The following is a 16,680-nucleotide window of genomic DNA, read 5'->3' on the forward strand; positions in this document are numbered from 1 at the left end:
AATATGTAGATGATATGCAGAACTCAGTGTCAATATTTTCCAAGTGATCCATGCACAATGTTAAAAAGTCATGGGTGGGGGCACCTGGGTGGCTCAGTGGGTTAAGCCTCTGCCTTCAGCTCAGGTCATGATCTCAGGGTCCTGGGATCAAGTCCCACATCGGGCTCTCTGCTCAGCGGGGAGTCTGCTTCCCCCTCTCTCTCTCTGCCTGCCTCTGCCTACTTGTGATCTCTCTCCCTCTCTCAGTCAAATAAATAAGTAAAATATTTTTTTTTAAAGTCATGGGTGGGTAAATGGATTCATTCAAAGTGCCAGATAAACAAGTGGATTTTAATGTAACAAAGGATGAAAAGTTCACTGATACAGTTTCAGATTCCACGTTGCAACTAGCCTTTAAGAAACTACCTCTTGTAGAGTTTTGGTACAGTATCAAAGAGGACCATAATTTTGAGGAAGTCTAGTAAAATACTCTTTTCTTCTCCAACTACATATCTGTGTAATGCCAGATTTCCCTCATCTACAACCAAAACAACATATTGCACCGGTTTGAATACAACAATTATGAGACGCCAATTCTCTTCTATTAAAGAAAATGGCAAAAATGTAAAATAATGCCTTTCTCAGAAGTTGTTTTGAAAATATAGTTATTTTTCATAATTATCATTTTGTTAATATGTATTGGGCTTATTGTTGTTATTTTAAGTTAATTAATATTATCTAAATTTCTGTTTTAATTCCTCATATGGCAATTATAGACAGAGACAACCTAGATAAACAAAAGTTATTTTGGGTTCTCAATAACTCTTAAGACAGAGGCACCTGGGTGGCTCAGTTGGTTAAGCGACTGCCTTCCGCTCAGGTCATGATCCCAGGGTGCTGAGACTGAGCCCCATGTCGGGCTCCCTGCTCAGAGGGGAGCCTGCTTCTCCTTCTCCCTCTGCCTGCTACTCTACCTTCTTGTGCTCTCTCCCTCTCCCTAATAAATAAATGAAATATATTTTTTTTTAATCAGAACATTACATGAAGACTGAGTATACATAATATATATAAAATGCCTGGCTTACAAAAGTGCTCAGTTATATTAAATCCTATCCATATTTATTATGTTCATGTACTGTTATTACAAGAATTCATTTAACTCTTACCTCTGTGAGGTAAGCACCATTGTTAGCTTTTTACAGATGAGGAAAAGGAGGCACAGAGAGGTTAAGTAACATACCCAAAGTGGAACAGTTACTAGATCGTAGAGCAGAATCTGGGCTCCTGATCCCTGTATTATACTGTCAGCACATGTTGGTGCTGATACTGACAAGGGCTGTAACTTTGATTGTATGGGTTACTCACTGTAATGATTTTCCTCCCATTATCTCCAAGCCTTTGATAAGGTCTTATTTCATATTCCGAACTAGTCTCAAACATGCTATGGGATAGTAAGGGACTAGAATAAAGGGATGGGACTAGCAGACAAAGCAGTACCACCTGCCATTTCTGTGATAGAAGCAATATAAACTCATAACAATCTCAGAATGATCAGTTGGGGGGTGCCTGGGTGGCTCAGTGGGTTAAGCCTCTGCCTTCAGCTCAGGTCATGATCTCAGGGTCCTGGGATTGAGCCCTGCATCAGGCTCTCTGCTCAGCAGGGAGCCTGCCTCCCCCCCTCTCTCTGCCTGCCTCTCTGCCTACTTGTGATTTCTGTCAAATAAATAAATAAAATCTTTAAAAAAAAAAAAAAAAAGAATGATCAGTGGGAAAGTCCAGCTATCCCTCCTCCTGCAGAGATTTTTGCCCCTTTTACGTCAATCTTAGAGGACTCCTCTTGCATTTGCTAAGTAAAATGGCCCTTTCCCTGTATGTGGACCCCTGCCTTCGAAGAAGTGGCAATTTAATGGAAGGGATAGAACAAATATATGACATAACAGCAAGAGCAGATGACAGTGTTTAATTAAGTGTTAAAATTAATAGGAAACCAGACTGAACCTTTTTTAAAACATTTCACTTAGCTGATTTAGAAAATACTTTAGGGTCTCCCATGCCTCTGGGTCATAATTAAGAACAGTAATTATTATTGTACTCCTGATGTCACAGAATTCTGAGTTAAATTCTCTCACATCTCAATTCGGCAAGATTCCTTCCTCCGCAGCGATTCAGGATGATTCTCAGTTTTTTCCCTACACCCACAGTTATGAACTCACTTCAGGATGAGCTCCACTGTGTTGCCATCAGCCGCCAGCTCCACACTAAGGGACACTCTGCGCACCCTGAGGATGTTGTTGAGGACTTCCATTGCGACACACGGAGCTGTGCCTGTCAGGTTACCAGCCATGCCCCTCATGTGCCAGCACCCATAGTGACCATGCTTCTCAGAGCTACTGGGTTATGTTTCTTTCATGTATATCATGGACTTTGTGTCTGACCAGGTTTCCTTTCTGTTTCGGTGTATAGATGTATAGATATTTACATTTAATATTTATTTATTTATTTTAGAGAGAGACAGCAGGAGCAGGAGGGGCAAAGGGAGAAGGGAGAGGATCTCAAGCGAACTCCAAGCTGAGCACAGAGCCCAACGCAGAGCTCGATCTCACCACCCCGCTCCATCTCACACCCCTGAGATCCAGCCCTGAGCCAGACACCTGACCGACTGTACCACCGACACACCCCTAGATTTAGAGCCAAGTGCATGGCTAGCCTGTTGTAGGCAGCCTTTGGGGGATACATTTCTGTTTTGACTTCACTTTTATCTGCTTTTTAAGTTACTTGCTTCCTTCACCTAATTAATTGTAATTTTGCTGTCTTCATTAATTAGTTATCCTCAGAAACTGGCTTAAACCCTTGCAGGAATAAGGTGGGCTATGAACAGCTCTTCTACTCTGCCACCAACCACCAGAATGGCCTTGAGCAAGTCTTTCAACTCTCTGGGCTTCTCATCTGGAAAATGCTCATGCTGGCAGTGCCTTCTGATCCGAGTAGTTTATGATTCTTAGTTGCACATAAGGGAGAGTTAGGAATAATGGGCTGTCTTAGGGCAAAGTTTACAAACTGAAATCCGCACTAAGGGTGCATTTGCTGGAGTCCTTACATGTCACTAATCAACAGCTATCTGGAAATAGGCACAAAAAATGCAAGGTGGAAACATTATCGGCACAAGGCTTCCCTCTTGTCCTTACCTGTGCAAGGACATTTTCTCGACTTACTGAGCACCTACTTTGTCCCAGGCAGGATGCTGGGAGCAGGGATAGAGAACAAAAATAGATAAAGATGTGGTTCCTGAATTTCAGAGGCCTAACAAGTAAAGGAGAGAACCTTGGAGGACGAGAACACAAGGGAGGGAGGGGCAAGCAAGGGGAGGAGAGCTCAGTGAGGAGCAAGTCAGGAGATGCAGAGCGCCAGCCCCGGTCAGAAGCGAAGGGCTGGGGGCCAGGGAGCCCCTCTGTGGCTGCTCCGTGGCCGTGGGGGCAGAGGAGCCTGGAAGGAAAGAGGCAGCTCACCCTGCCGCAGGTGCCAGGGCACCTCTCATGTGCATCCATAATCATAATAACTTCACACGTGAGTTAACTTCTCTTCCCAGGCTCTGCCAAGTTTATGTGCCAGATGGTACTTGCCTCCCACATCTGATTTACTGTAGGGCAGACCAGCTGTGCCTCAGCCCAGGGCAGGCCCACATCTGGCAGCCAGTTGGTAAAATTCTCTCCATATGACACCCCTGCCCTCCGATCAGATTCCCCAGAGCAATTATCTTTCTAACTGTCAAGGTTTTTGGTTTCTTTTTTTTTAAATATGTTTTTCTCTTTTTGGCTTATTTCTAGGACTATGGTTGAGTATCTATTAGGAACAGAGCTGCTTAAGCACCTTCATGTCAGAGAGAAGGCTCCTGCCATGACACAGAAATAATGCTACCACCACACTCTGTGGTAAAAGTAAATACCACCACACTCTGTGGATAAAGTAAAGTGGCAGACACAGTTGACCATGTGCCCAAGGGCTATCCCTTCCTTTTTCCTGTGTTTGTAGAACTCTAATTTTATTTGGGGAGGCAACAAGCTTCAGGAAGGACCTTGGCCTCCCAGCCCCAAAATGATCGCAACAGATTGCTCCAAGGTGACCCCATTCTTCTTTCTAGTAATTGCATGGGGCATATGAGGGTGACCCATGACTGGCCAATGATATCCAAGTGAAAGTCTGTGGGGAATGCTTCCAGAAATCATTTTACTCTCCTTAAACCAAAAAAGAGAGAGAGAGAATCCGACAGAAATAAAAACCTATGCGCAGGGGCGCCTGGGTGACTCAGTGGGTTAAAGCCTTTGCCTTCGGCTCAGGTCATGATCTCAGGGTCCTGGAATCGAGCCCCACATCAGGCTCTCTGCTCAGCGGGGAGCCTGCTTCCCCCTACCCCCACCCCTGCCTGTCTCTCTGCTTACTTGTGATCTTTCTCTCTGTCAAATAAATAAATAAAATCTTAAAAACAAACAAACAAACAAACAAAACATATATGCACACCAAGACTTGTGCCTCAGTGTTCATAGCAGCTTCACTCATAATAGCCAAAACTCTAAACAACCCGAATGGTAGCCACCAGGTGAATGGATAAACAAATCGTGCTACGTTCAAACGATGGGATATTAATCAGCAAGAAAAGGAACGAACCACTAATACTTGCAACATTACACAGAACCAGAGTCTGTCCTGCATGCTCTGTTTCTATGAAGATCTAGGAAAGATAAATTCAATCTATAGAGATAGAAAGCAGCTCAGTGGTGGCTGGGAGTTGGTAGGAAGGCTGACTAGCAAGAGGCTCAAAGGCACTTCCTGGGATGATGAAAATGTTCTATATCTACCCGTTTGTCAAAAACTCATCTAGCCATACACTCAAAATAGGCACATTGCATAATATGAAATTATTTCTCAATAAACTTGAAAATGTTTAAAAGGAAGTAACAAGAAAGAAAGCCTGTACTTCCTTACTTCCATGAACATCGTCATGTGGAGAAGTACACTTGGAGCTGAGGCAACTGTTTTGCCACCACAGGATGATAAACCCATAGTTCCCAAACTATACGCGGAGGCACCCTGGAGTGGCACAGCGAATTCACAAAGGCATCATGGGGGTCAATTTTCAAGGTAAACTTTTCTTTTTTTGGAGAGGTAGAGAGAGACAGAGAAAGAGAGGAGGGGCAGAGGGATACAAAGAGAACCTCAAGCAGACTCTCCACTAAGTGCAGAGCCCGATACGGGGTTCCATCCCATGACACCGGGATCGCAACCTGATCCCAAATCAAGAGTTGGATGCTTAACCCACTGAGCCACCCAGGTGCCCCCATAAATGTCTTTATTGTCAGCAGAATCAGACCTATAAATACAAACAACAAACCTGGTTACCAGAGGGGAGCATGGTAGGGAAAGGGACAAAATGGGTGAAGGGGAGAGGCAGATACACGGAAATAAAGGCACAGCATAGGGAACACAGTCAATGACACTGTAATCGTGCTGTACGGTGACAGATGGGAGCTACGCTGTTGGTGCACAGCATAATGTAAAAACTTGTCCAAGCACTACAGTGTGCACCTGAAACTAATGTGCAACATTGTGTGTCAACTGTAAAAAAAATAAATTTTTTTAAATACCACTAATAAGCTTGTAATGAAGCTAGATTACTAAGATATTGTTGCTAGCTTTATAAACAAGACAAATAAGGTCAATTTACTTAAAAATTATTAAAAATTCATTTTTTGAAAAAAAATTAAAAATAAATGTCTTTATAGTCCAAGCTATTATTGCAAGAAAAACAAGTCAAACCAAACTTAATCTATATATTCCATATGCTGACTCTTAGAAGTGAAGCATAAATCTTTTGAGTTCCTTTTCTAGGCATTTGTATGCAAATAGTTGTAATTTGTATGTGTGTTTATAACATAAATGTACCATTTTTATAACTTGATTTTTTTCACTTATGTCTTAGAGAGTTTTTGAAACTGCTGCTGTGTATGGCATTATGTGAATATGCTTCTCACTACTGATGGATATCCAAAGAATATCCAATTTTTAAAATAAGCGTCGTTCAGGTATATCTGTGAAAACATCTCTTATGCAAGTGCCAATATTTCTGAGGCCTAGATGCCTTGGAGGGATGATTCAAAGGACGTGCAAATTTTACATTTTGAAAGATATCAATAGGGGCACCAGACTGGCTCCATTGGTAGAGCTGGCAATTCTTAATCTTGGGGTTGTGAGTTCGAGCCCCACAGTAGGCACAGAGCTTACATTAAAAAACTTAAAATTAAAAAACAGATAAATAAAATAGAAAGGGTTTTTTTGTTTGTTTGTTTAAAGAAAGCTATCAACAAGCCACACCAATTTATTCTTCCACCAGCACTGAGCATAACCATATCCTCATGGCCTCATTAGAAAGGTCAACTAGCTGGCTTCCCAGGTGATAAGGTCAAGTCCTTCTCCAGAGATGGGTTCAGGGACAGGCATCGGACCCAGGTCCAGGCTACCGAAACTTGAAGGGAAACTTCTGAAAAGGCTTCCTCCCTCCTAAAAGGGTCACAAGAAATAGAAGATTCTCTCTTCCTTTGAAACTTACAGGACCAGATGTTATATCTGAAACCCCCCACCATTTTGTCACATCAGAGACACAACCTGAGGGTAAAGTTCGGCAGAGCAAAGAGAGAAGGAACCTGGGTCCCCACTGTCATTACGAGCCACTGAAGTCACCACACGTGGAGTCGGCCACACTTCTATAGAGACTTTGGTCATTTCCGGTAACATATCCACTCACTCTGTAAGACCGTTTAAGTCAGGCCTTTCTGTTACTTGCAGCCAAAAGCTTCCACGTGCCATTACCGAAAGGTTTCCATTTGTTTTTTTATTACTGTCAAACTTATGGGTAAAAATCGACAGCATGTTTTATTTGCATTTCCCTTTTATTACTAATGTAAGGGGTGCCTAGGTGGCTCAGTCAGTTAGTAGTCTTCTGACTCTTGATTTCAGCTCAGGTCATGATCTCCGGGCTGTGAGATGGAGCCCTCCTACCACATCGGGCTCCACACTGGGCATGGAACCTGCTTGAGATTCTCTTTCCCTCTCCCCTTCCACCCCCACCTAAAAAATAAATGTTGAGTATTTTCTGCAAGCATAGTGACTTTTCGTATTTTTCTATTTCTAATTTCTATTGCCTACCCATATTCCTTGTCCATTTTTCTATGGAACTGTCTGTTGACTTAAAAGTTCTTTAAATAATACGTACATTGATCTTTTGTGTATTTATAGCTTGCCAACACTTCCCATCACAGCCAAGCTTGTTTGGGGTGTTACTCACTTTTTTCCCCAAGATAGTCAAATCCATTAGTGTTTCCTTTTTTGACTTTTTGGTCTGTGTCTGACATAAGAAGGCCTTCTCCACTTCAACATGAATTTTAAATTACATTTTCTTTCAATATTTTATATTTAGATTTTGTGATTACCTTTTTAAATCATTTTTTATTATTTTTTATTATTATGTTCAGTTAGCCAGCATATAGTACATCATTAGTTTTCAGTGCAGCGGTCAACGTTTCACCATTTGAGCATAACACCCAGTGTGCTTCACCACACCTTTGTGATAGTGTGAGACCAAAATCTAGTATTATTTTTTAAAAGAAATATGTAATTTTCTCAACACTCTTTATTTTATTATTTCTTTATTTTTAGCAGGAGGGGGCATAGGGGCAGATGAGGAGGATCTTAAGCGGACTACCCACTGAGTGGGGAGTCCCAGGTGGGGCTCCATTTCACGACCCTGGATTCCCGATCCCAGCCAAAATCCAAAACCAAGAGTCCAACTCAATGGACTGCACCACACAGGCCCCCACCTCTCTACATACTGTTTCCCCACCAACTGAAAGGCCTTTTTTTACCGTAGGTAGACTCATCTGTTCCTGGATTCTGGATTCTGTGTTGCTAATCTGTCAGTTTTTGCACCAACCCTGTACTTGTAATTATGACATTTTTAGGAACATATTTAGATATCTGGCCGGGTAAGCTTTTCCTCTTTTACTTCTTCTTCTTTTTTTTTTTTTTAAAGATTTTATTTATTTACTTGACAGACAGAGATCACAGGTAGGCAGAGGCAGGGAGAGAGGGAGGAAGGGAAGCAGGCTCCCTGCTGAGAAGAGAGCCCGATGCCGGCCTCTATCCCAGGACCCTGGGATCATGACCTGAGCGAAAGGCAAAGGCTTTAACCCACTGAACCACCCAGGCGCCCTCCTCTTTTACTTCTTAAAGTGTTTCTTTCTTTTTTTTTGTTTTTAAAGAGTTATTTATTTATTTATTTATTTGACAGACAGAGATCACAAGTAGGCAGAGAGGCAGGCGGGGAGAGAGAGCAGGAAGCAGGCTCCCCGCTGAGCAGAGAGCCCAATGCGGGGCTCAATCCCAGGACTCTGGGATCATGACCTGTTAAAGTGTTTCTTATTCTTCTGCTTTTCTCTTCCCAGGTTCATGGGGTTTTTGTTCGGACTGCGCTGAACTTGCCGGCTGACTGGGGGAGAATCATTGTCATCTTTACAGTGTTGAGTTGTTGTGCTTAGGAAGTGTGTTTCCCCTCTTTTCACGGTCTGTTTTGTTTTATAATGTTCTCAGTATCATTTCAGAGGTTCCTTTTCATTAACAGCTTTGCCCATGTCTTGTTCGGCTTATTATATCAGTATCTGTGGTATTTTGTCGAGTTTGTTGCTACTGTGTGATTCGCATTTTTTAGCCTTTTCATTTTCTAACGGCTTCTTACTCAGATTTAGACAAGCTATTCATTTGTGTGGGTTGATTTTGTATCTGGCCACCTCGCTGACCTCCCTTATCGGTTCAGTTGATTTGCCTGCACTTCCTGTCTAGAAGGTCATGCAAAATATTGCTCTTGGTTCCATTTTTAATGCATTTGGCCTTGAGTTTTGCTTGTGTGTGTGTGTGTGTGTGTGTTTTTATCTGATACTAATATTACTGTACTTGCCCTTTTTGTCAGCCTCTTCCTGGGAAATAGTTTCCCATCCCTTATTTATAAACTCCGTAAGTGTTCATGTTCCATGTGTGGATGGTTTGATTTAGACCTGGGTTTTATTTATTTATTTTTTTAAGATTTTATTTATTTATTTGACAGACAGAGATCACAAGTAGGCAGAGAGGTAGGCAGAGAGAGAGGAAGGAAGCAGGCTCCCCGCTGAGCAGAGAGCCCAATGCGGGGCTCCATCCCAGGACCCTATCCCAGGACCCTGGAATCATGACCTGAGCCGAAGGCAGAGGCTTTAACCCACTGAGCCACCCAGGTGCCCCTAGACCTGGGTTTTAAACAGAATTTTAAAAATCAGATCTTAGACTCTTAATCTCACGAAACAAACTGAGGGTTGCTGGGGGGTGGGGGGTGGGACAGGGTGGCTGGGTGATGGACATTGGGGAGGGTACGTGCTATGGTGAGAGCTGTGAAATGTGTAAGACTGATGATTCACAGACTTGTACTCCTGGGGCAAATAATAAGTTATATGTTAATAAAAATAATTTTTAAAAATCAGATCTTAGAATATCTATCCATCCATTCATTCAATACATACTTACTGGGGGACTCAGCAGGGAACAAAAACAACATGGATCCCTACCTTCATGACACTTAACCCACTTTCACACTTACTGTGGTCCCTCTTGTGGGTCCCTCTTGTGTTCTGATGTATTCCCGTCGGCTTGTTTTATCTTTCTATTTTCATGTGTCTTTGTCATTTATTTTTCTCCAAACTTGCCTTGCATCAGATTGGGATTTTGCTTTCCCTTTGAAGGGACTGGAAATTACACATCTTATTTCTATCTTTCTAGCAGTTGCCTTTAATTTTTGACAATTAAATTTTTCTTTTTTTATTTTAAAGATTTTATTTATTTATTGGACAGAGAGAGAGATCACAAGTAGGCAGAGAGACAGGCAGAGAGAGGAGGAAGCAGGCTCCCTGCTGAGCAGAGAGCCCAATGTGGGGCTCGATCCCAGGACCCTGAGACCATGACCTGAGCTGAAGGCAGAGGCTTAACCCACTGAGCCACCCAGGCGCCCCAACAATTAAATTTTTCTGTCAGTGCCTAGAGTTAGTATTACAGCTTCTTCTGAACCATGTGAGATTCTTGGTGCACTAACAGCATTTCCCGGCCATGACACAGCTATTCACGATTGTGGCTGCTGGCTATTATGGATATTTTTATTAAGGATCGGTATTTGTTTGGATTATTTATAACTTTTACCCAAGACTTTGCTCCACATTATTCACCATATTCCACCTTCCTACTTCTCGCATCCATTTTTCCTTTTTGCTATACGTGAATTCTTTCAGAGACGTTTTGTGAATGGAAAACCTCCTGATCATGACATGTCCTCACACTAGAATGCTAGTTTGAATGAATGGAAAATTCTAGATCCAAAATTATCTTCCACCAGGACTTGGAAGATTTTTTCTGCCTGATCTTCTAGCACCTGTGTACCTAGTGAGGAGTCTGATGCCCATCTGACTTTTACTCCCTGGCAGGTGCATATTACAAAAACCCCAATCAAAGCAGCTTCAGCAAAGTAGGGAATTTATCAACTCATACCCGGGAAGCCCAGAGGTGGAGCTGGCTTCAGCGTGGCTGAATCCAATGGCCCTAACAGAGCCTTCAGGACTCTTTTCCAGGTCCTGCAGCTCTGTTTGTCTGTTTCTATATGTTAGGCTCATTCTTCCTACTGTGACAAGCTTGCTTTATGCAAGAAAGTAACTACACCCACCTACAGCCAACATTCCTGCAGCCACATAACCCGGGAGAGACCCACTTCCCCACGAACACATGTGAAAACCTTGGAGAGGACTCTGAGTGAGCCCTTTTGGGTCCTCCCGGCCATCTTGACCTAATCACATTCCCCTGTGGCCTGAGTTGGACACGATGGGAGATCCTATAATTTCCAGACCCCTCTGAATGCCATGGAAAGAAAGAAAAGCAAACAAGAAGGGCAAAACCAAGACTACCATTGCCCACAACAGTAGATAAGATTTCGCTTTTTCTGGAAGCTTTCCAGAGTTTTCTTTTATCCCTGAAATCTGTTCATTTCCCCAGGATTTTCTGGTGTGGATCTTTTGACATTCGTTCCAGTGGCTTTCAGTGACTTCTTTAAAACAGATGATTCTGGTCTCTCTTTAGCGTAAAGAACTATTTCCTCTATGATTTCCTTCTTTCTTTTGTCCCATGTTCTCTGAGCCTGGAATTATCATCCAATTGGTATTTTGGGTCTTTCTGGATTAATTCTTTTTGCTTTTTCACTTCTTCCTGAGCCATATCTTCCAAGTCACTAAAGTGGACTCTTATTTGCTCTGTCGCCGTATTGGATTTTCCATTTCATATTTTCAACTTTCTAGAACTATTCCTTGCTCTCTGGGTCTTTCTTTTTCAGAGCAGCGTATTTCTGTCATTGTTTTAATGAATGCGCACCTCCCTTGCGTATTTTTTCCAACCTCTGTTTTCCGACTTGTCCCTCTTTCCTCCCGATCAGCCGCTCTTCCTGTTAATCTTGGTACTTCTCTTTTGCACTGTTGTTCTCCTCAAGTGTCTGACACTCACTGGTTGCCCCTTCATACTGTGATCAGTGTGAGTAGCTGCCAAATCTTCCTCGTGCAATTGTGTTGACTGGTTTCCCCAAAAGACATTTCTCCTGCAAGGGTTCTTTGTGAAGGAATCATCCCAGCAGAGAAGCTAGCTGCAGACCCCGCCCCAACTGCCAAAGTAAAGGAGGCTCAACTCTAGCAATGAAGAACTTCAGTGATTTCCCTCCTGGGAGGAAGGTCCTTCTTCTCTCCCCTTTGTATCTCTTATGATATCTGGAACTTCCTCAAGGTCACCTTCGTTATCTCACCCTCAGACCCTCCAATCACCCGAGAAACCTTTCCCACAAGGCACCTTCCCCTCCTCTGCCTTTTACCCACACTTGCTGTTTGGCAAGAGGTTAATGAGAATTGCAACTAGCCCTTCCCATCTGATGCGGCTCTCAATTGAGTCCCTATCAACTGCCCCGGGACCCTCTTCCTGCTCCTTAACTGTGCTGCAGGTGAGCTCAGAGTTGCCCTCCTTCTTCTCCAATCCCACAGTTATTTTCTTCTGGGTGGCTTTTGGACTGTCGTCGTCTTGGCTCTTTCCAAAGCCATCCATCTAAAGAATTCCTCTCAATTTCTGGTGCCACTGCATTGAGAAAACTGGAGAGAAAGAAAAGTAGCCTCCTACGTTGGGATCAATCCACTCCCGTGTGTGTTCCCAAGTATTCATTATACAATTTGTTTATGTTTTGAACGCCCCAAGGAGCACTAAAAAGGAACCGGTTTGCTGGAATTGGATTTATATCCAAGGGAGATGTGAACAAACTTCTTTGTGTTATAATATTCAGTGAGTGTCAGGTACTATGCTTGTCATTTTATAGGAATTTCCTCATTTAATATACACTAATTCACACACTAATTCTCAAAAAAACTCCTGTGACCCAGAGATGAAGGCTAAGATGGGGGAGATGGGTAATCTCATAACTTACCCACATTCATACAGCTAGTAAGTCACAAAGACAAGCTCCAAACCCGGAAGTCTCCGACCTCAGGACCCAGGAGTACCAAACACTCACTGTATATAATATCTCTAAGCAAGCAAATGGTCGTATTGTGTTACGGCGATGTAATTCTGTCAGCTCGAGTGCTGACTGAATTAAGTGAGTCCATCGTTCGGCCAATCTAATGGTCAATCAGAGTTATTTCCTGGGGGAAACTGGCATTGGGATCCCAGGACTCTGGATAGATCAGGGAGGAGGCAGATCTGCTTGGTGCATACGTAAGCTAAGAAAAACAGCCCGCCAAGGAAAGAAGAGTCAATCAAGCTGACAAAGGAAAGCAGAGACCCTGAGGCCCCACAGCGTGGCCAACACCGCTCCTGGTAGCTCTTCAGTTCCTGGACCCAGCCTCCTGGGATCCCTGTTGCCATCCCTACTCCTGCGTTCTGTGAGACAAATTTTCCTTTTGCCTAAGCCAGCCTAAGCAAACTGTGACCAAATGGTCCCTAATGAAGACAAGTGTAAAGCAATTGTTATTCCTCCCCTCCTCTGCGTGTGTGTGTGTGTGTGTGTGTGTGTGTGTGTGTTGATGGAGGGGCTATTTAACTTCATTCCAAAGGTCTCCCAGTGATCATAGGGAGATGACAAAAATTTTTTTTTCTTAAAGATTTATTTATTTGAGAGAGAGACAGCACAAGCAGGGGAGAGGGGCAGAAGGAGAGGGAGAGGGACAAGCAGACTCTCTGCTGAGCAGGGAGCCCGACCTGGGGCTCAGTCCCAGGACCCTGGGATCATGACCTGAGCTAAAATCAGATGCCTAACCGACTAAGCCACCCCAGTGCCTGAAAATTCTCTCTTGCAATGAAGTCCTGTCAAGCACAAGCAACGTAAGCCCTGCCATGTGATTTCTGAGACACCCTGAAGGTCCTTTGCCCTCCCCCAAACTCTCCCTGCTCTGAAAACTATACCATTACAGCTTGGTTCGTGGGTGTTAGCCTTGTCGCCCTGAAAACCGGCAGCACATCCACAAAACTCTGGGCTCCTCATAAGCAGAGACGGGCCCCCTTCGCGTTTGAGTCTTCACCGTCCATAGGACCGTACTGGAGACGACCTGGCACGTACTCCTGCAGGATAAATGAATCAAGTGGAAAAACAAGGGCGAAGGGGAAGGTGAGGGCACACACTCCAATGTCTGCAACTTCCCCGTTTTGAGCTAGGTTGGTTCCAATCACAGGCGAGCCGTGAGATGACAGTTACGAAGAATTGAACAACCCTGAACCTGATGACAGACTGCATCCGTCTCTGCAGTTTCCATTTACCTCTACAAGCATTAATGCCACCTGGCCAGATTCATTTAAACGAAGAGGAGCAGAAAGGTTTACATGTTCTCGGGGACTGAAGGGCAGAGAAGGGGGAAAAAAAAAGAAAAAGAAAATTGCCAGGCAGAAAGGGAGAGCTGTCTGCATCTCTCCCTCCTGCTTTCTCTTCTTCCCCCACCCCTGCTCTGTTTTATAAGTTTTACTGCCATCCTGACGCTATCTAAATGATGATTTGAAATTCATTCAGGCAGACTAGCTCGTGGTTGCGTTTGTAAAAATTTGAAAAAACAAATTTAATTTCTTTCTTCTGAAAAAAAACGGCAGTGTTATAAATACAACTAAGGGACTGTTCGTGTGCACTCAGTGACTGGAACAAGCAGATGCATGGTTTTAATATCCATTTTTATAAGCCTGGAGGTTAGCCTCCCAACAGTACCCAACAGGATTCCATATGATCTCTTCAAAGCGCTCCACTAATGAGTTGCCATCATCTGTGCAAACAGCCCTGTGAGAAGGGGGGAGTCGTAGCCGCCTCTGCAAATGAGAAGACTGAGGTCTGAGCGAGGGAGGGGAGTTTTTCCCAGCTGAGCAGCACAGCCCAGGCAGGGCTCGAAGCTCTGAGTTCCCTGAACTTGATCCCTCAGCTGCGTTCCTATTTGAGATGAAACTCCCTCAGGCAATTAATTCATGGATTCTGACATAGCCATGGGGTAGAATGGAGGTAGAAATTCCACCAATGGAGAGAGACTTAAATGTTACTTAAATGTTACACAGCCTCCGTGTGCATTTACAAATTCAAAAGAAAATTTTCACATGGCTCATGGACAAAGTTTTCAGAAAAACCATGGCGGTCTCAGGAAGAGGGTTCTTCCTAATAAACATGACTGGAACACGATTCCACAAGGATGTAGGGCCCAAGGAGTATTTCTGTATGCTATTCTTGGTCTCGCATAGGATGTGAATCTAATTGGAACTGTTTTGATCCACATCTAGAATTTTCCAACGAACAGCCCATTGCCTAATTGGCCCCTTGAGTTAGCGAACGGTTGCTATTTTGATGACTGTTTTCCTATCTCTAACTACTTTTTACTTCATTCAGTTCAACCTACATTTACTGGGCAAGGAACAATGCTGGAAATCAGGCAGGGCAAGGAAGGAGAGCGGAAATGGGAAAGAAAGATAAATAATACGCAATCTGTTGCCTCGAGGAAGATAAAGTCCCTTTGCATAAATAACTGAATTAGAAGGCTAATGGCATTCAATACTACAAAGGAGGTAAAGCTATCAGAAGGCAGAGGAAGAAAAAATGAATGTTATAACAGGATGGCAAGGGGCAGAGGAGGGAAATTATAAGGCTTCAGGAAGGAAGTAGCATATGGGCTAGACCATGAATGGATAAAATGTTGATAGAAGAAGAGCAGGAGGGCATTCTAGACAGAGGGAACAGCATGGCAAAGACACAGGCAGGAGAAGGACAAAGCATGAGTAGGTGGGAGGTGTGTGTTGAGATCAGGTTGTAAAAGACCTTGAAGTTGGGTCTGCAGGCAGTGGGGAGCTACCAAAGGTTTTCAAGTAAGTAGTCAAGAGGTCCCTGTGGGCCTGAAATAACTCAGTCACATCTACTGAAGAAATGAACTATGCTACTTAAGTCACTGTGTTTAGAGGCATCTTTGTTACAACATTTCACTCTTAGTCTAATAAAAACACCGTCGGGGCACCTGGGTGGTACAGTCTGTTGAGCCTACGCCCCTTGGTTTCTACTCCGGTCCTGATCTCAGGGTCATGAGATCCAGCCCCCTGTGGAGTCCTGCTTGGGGCTCTGCCTGCTCAGCACAGAGTCTGCTTAAGACTCTCTGTTCCTTTGGCCCTCCCGCACCCTGAAAATAAATAAACACAAATCTTTAAAGTTTAAAAAAAAAAAAAAAAAAGCCCTCATCTTACAAATGAGGTACCTGAAGTTTAGAGAAGACAACAGCCTTAAACAGCATCATGTGACCGATTTGTGGCAGAAAGAGGGCCAGACAAGAAAATTTCAGTGGGGGGAGCCTGGGTCGGTCAGTCATTAAGTGTCTGACTCTTGGTTTTGGTTCAGGTCCTGAACTCAGGGTCCTGAAATCGAGCCCCCATTGGGCTCTGCAATTGGTGCGGAGTCTGCCAGAGACTCTCTCTGTCCCTCTGCCCATTCTGCTCATGCTTGCTCACTCTCTCTCTCTCTCAAATAAATAAATAAAATCTTTAAAAAAGAAAAGAGGGCGCCTGGGTGGCTCAGTGGGTTAAAGCCTCTGGCTTCAGCTCAGGTCCTGCATCAGGCTCTCTGCTTAGCGGGGAGCCTGTGTCCGCCCACCCCCCCCCACCCCCGCCTGCCCCGCCTGCCGCTCTGCCTACTTGTGATTTCCGTCTGTCAAATAAATAAAATCTTCAAAAAATAAATAAATAAATAAATAAATAAGAAAAGAAATTTTCAGCCGGGATATTCCACTTCCTCAAAAGATACAATGGGAATGATGGCGATGATGTTGAAGATATTGGTTGTGATGATGTTGGTGATGATACTGATGAATGTTATCTGCTTTTGATAAGCTGGTCTTTAGAGGTTTTGTTTTTGTAACTCATATTCTTTATATTTTTCTATTTTTAAATGTTAAATCACACCACAGATCATGCATGTAACCACTTGAATCAATTATCTACGGGTGATAACATCCCTGAAACTTAATTAGCAAAGTTGTTTCCCAGGCTGACAATATCTTACAGCATAATCTAAGAGTCACCTCGGAAAGACAGAACAATTCATTAAAAATCACT

Source organism: Martes martes, assembly GCF_963455335.1.
Source record: "Martes martes genome assembly, chromosome: 3".
NCBI classification, from domain to species: Eukaryota; Metazoa; Chordata; class Mammalia; order Carnivora; family Mustelidae; genus Martes; species Martes martes.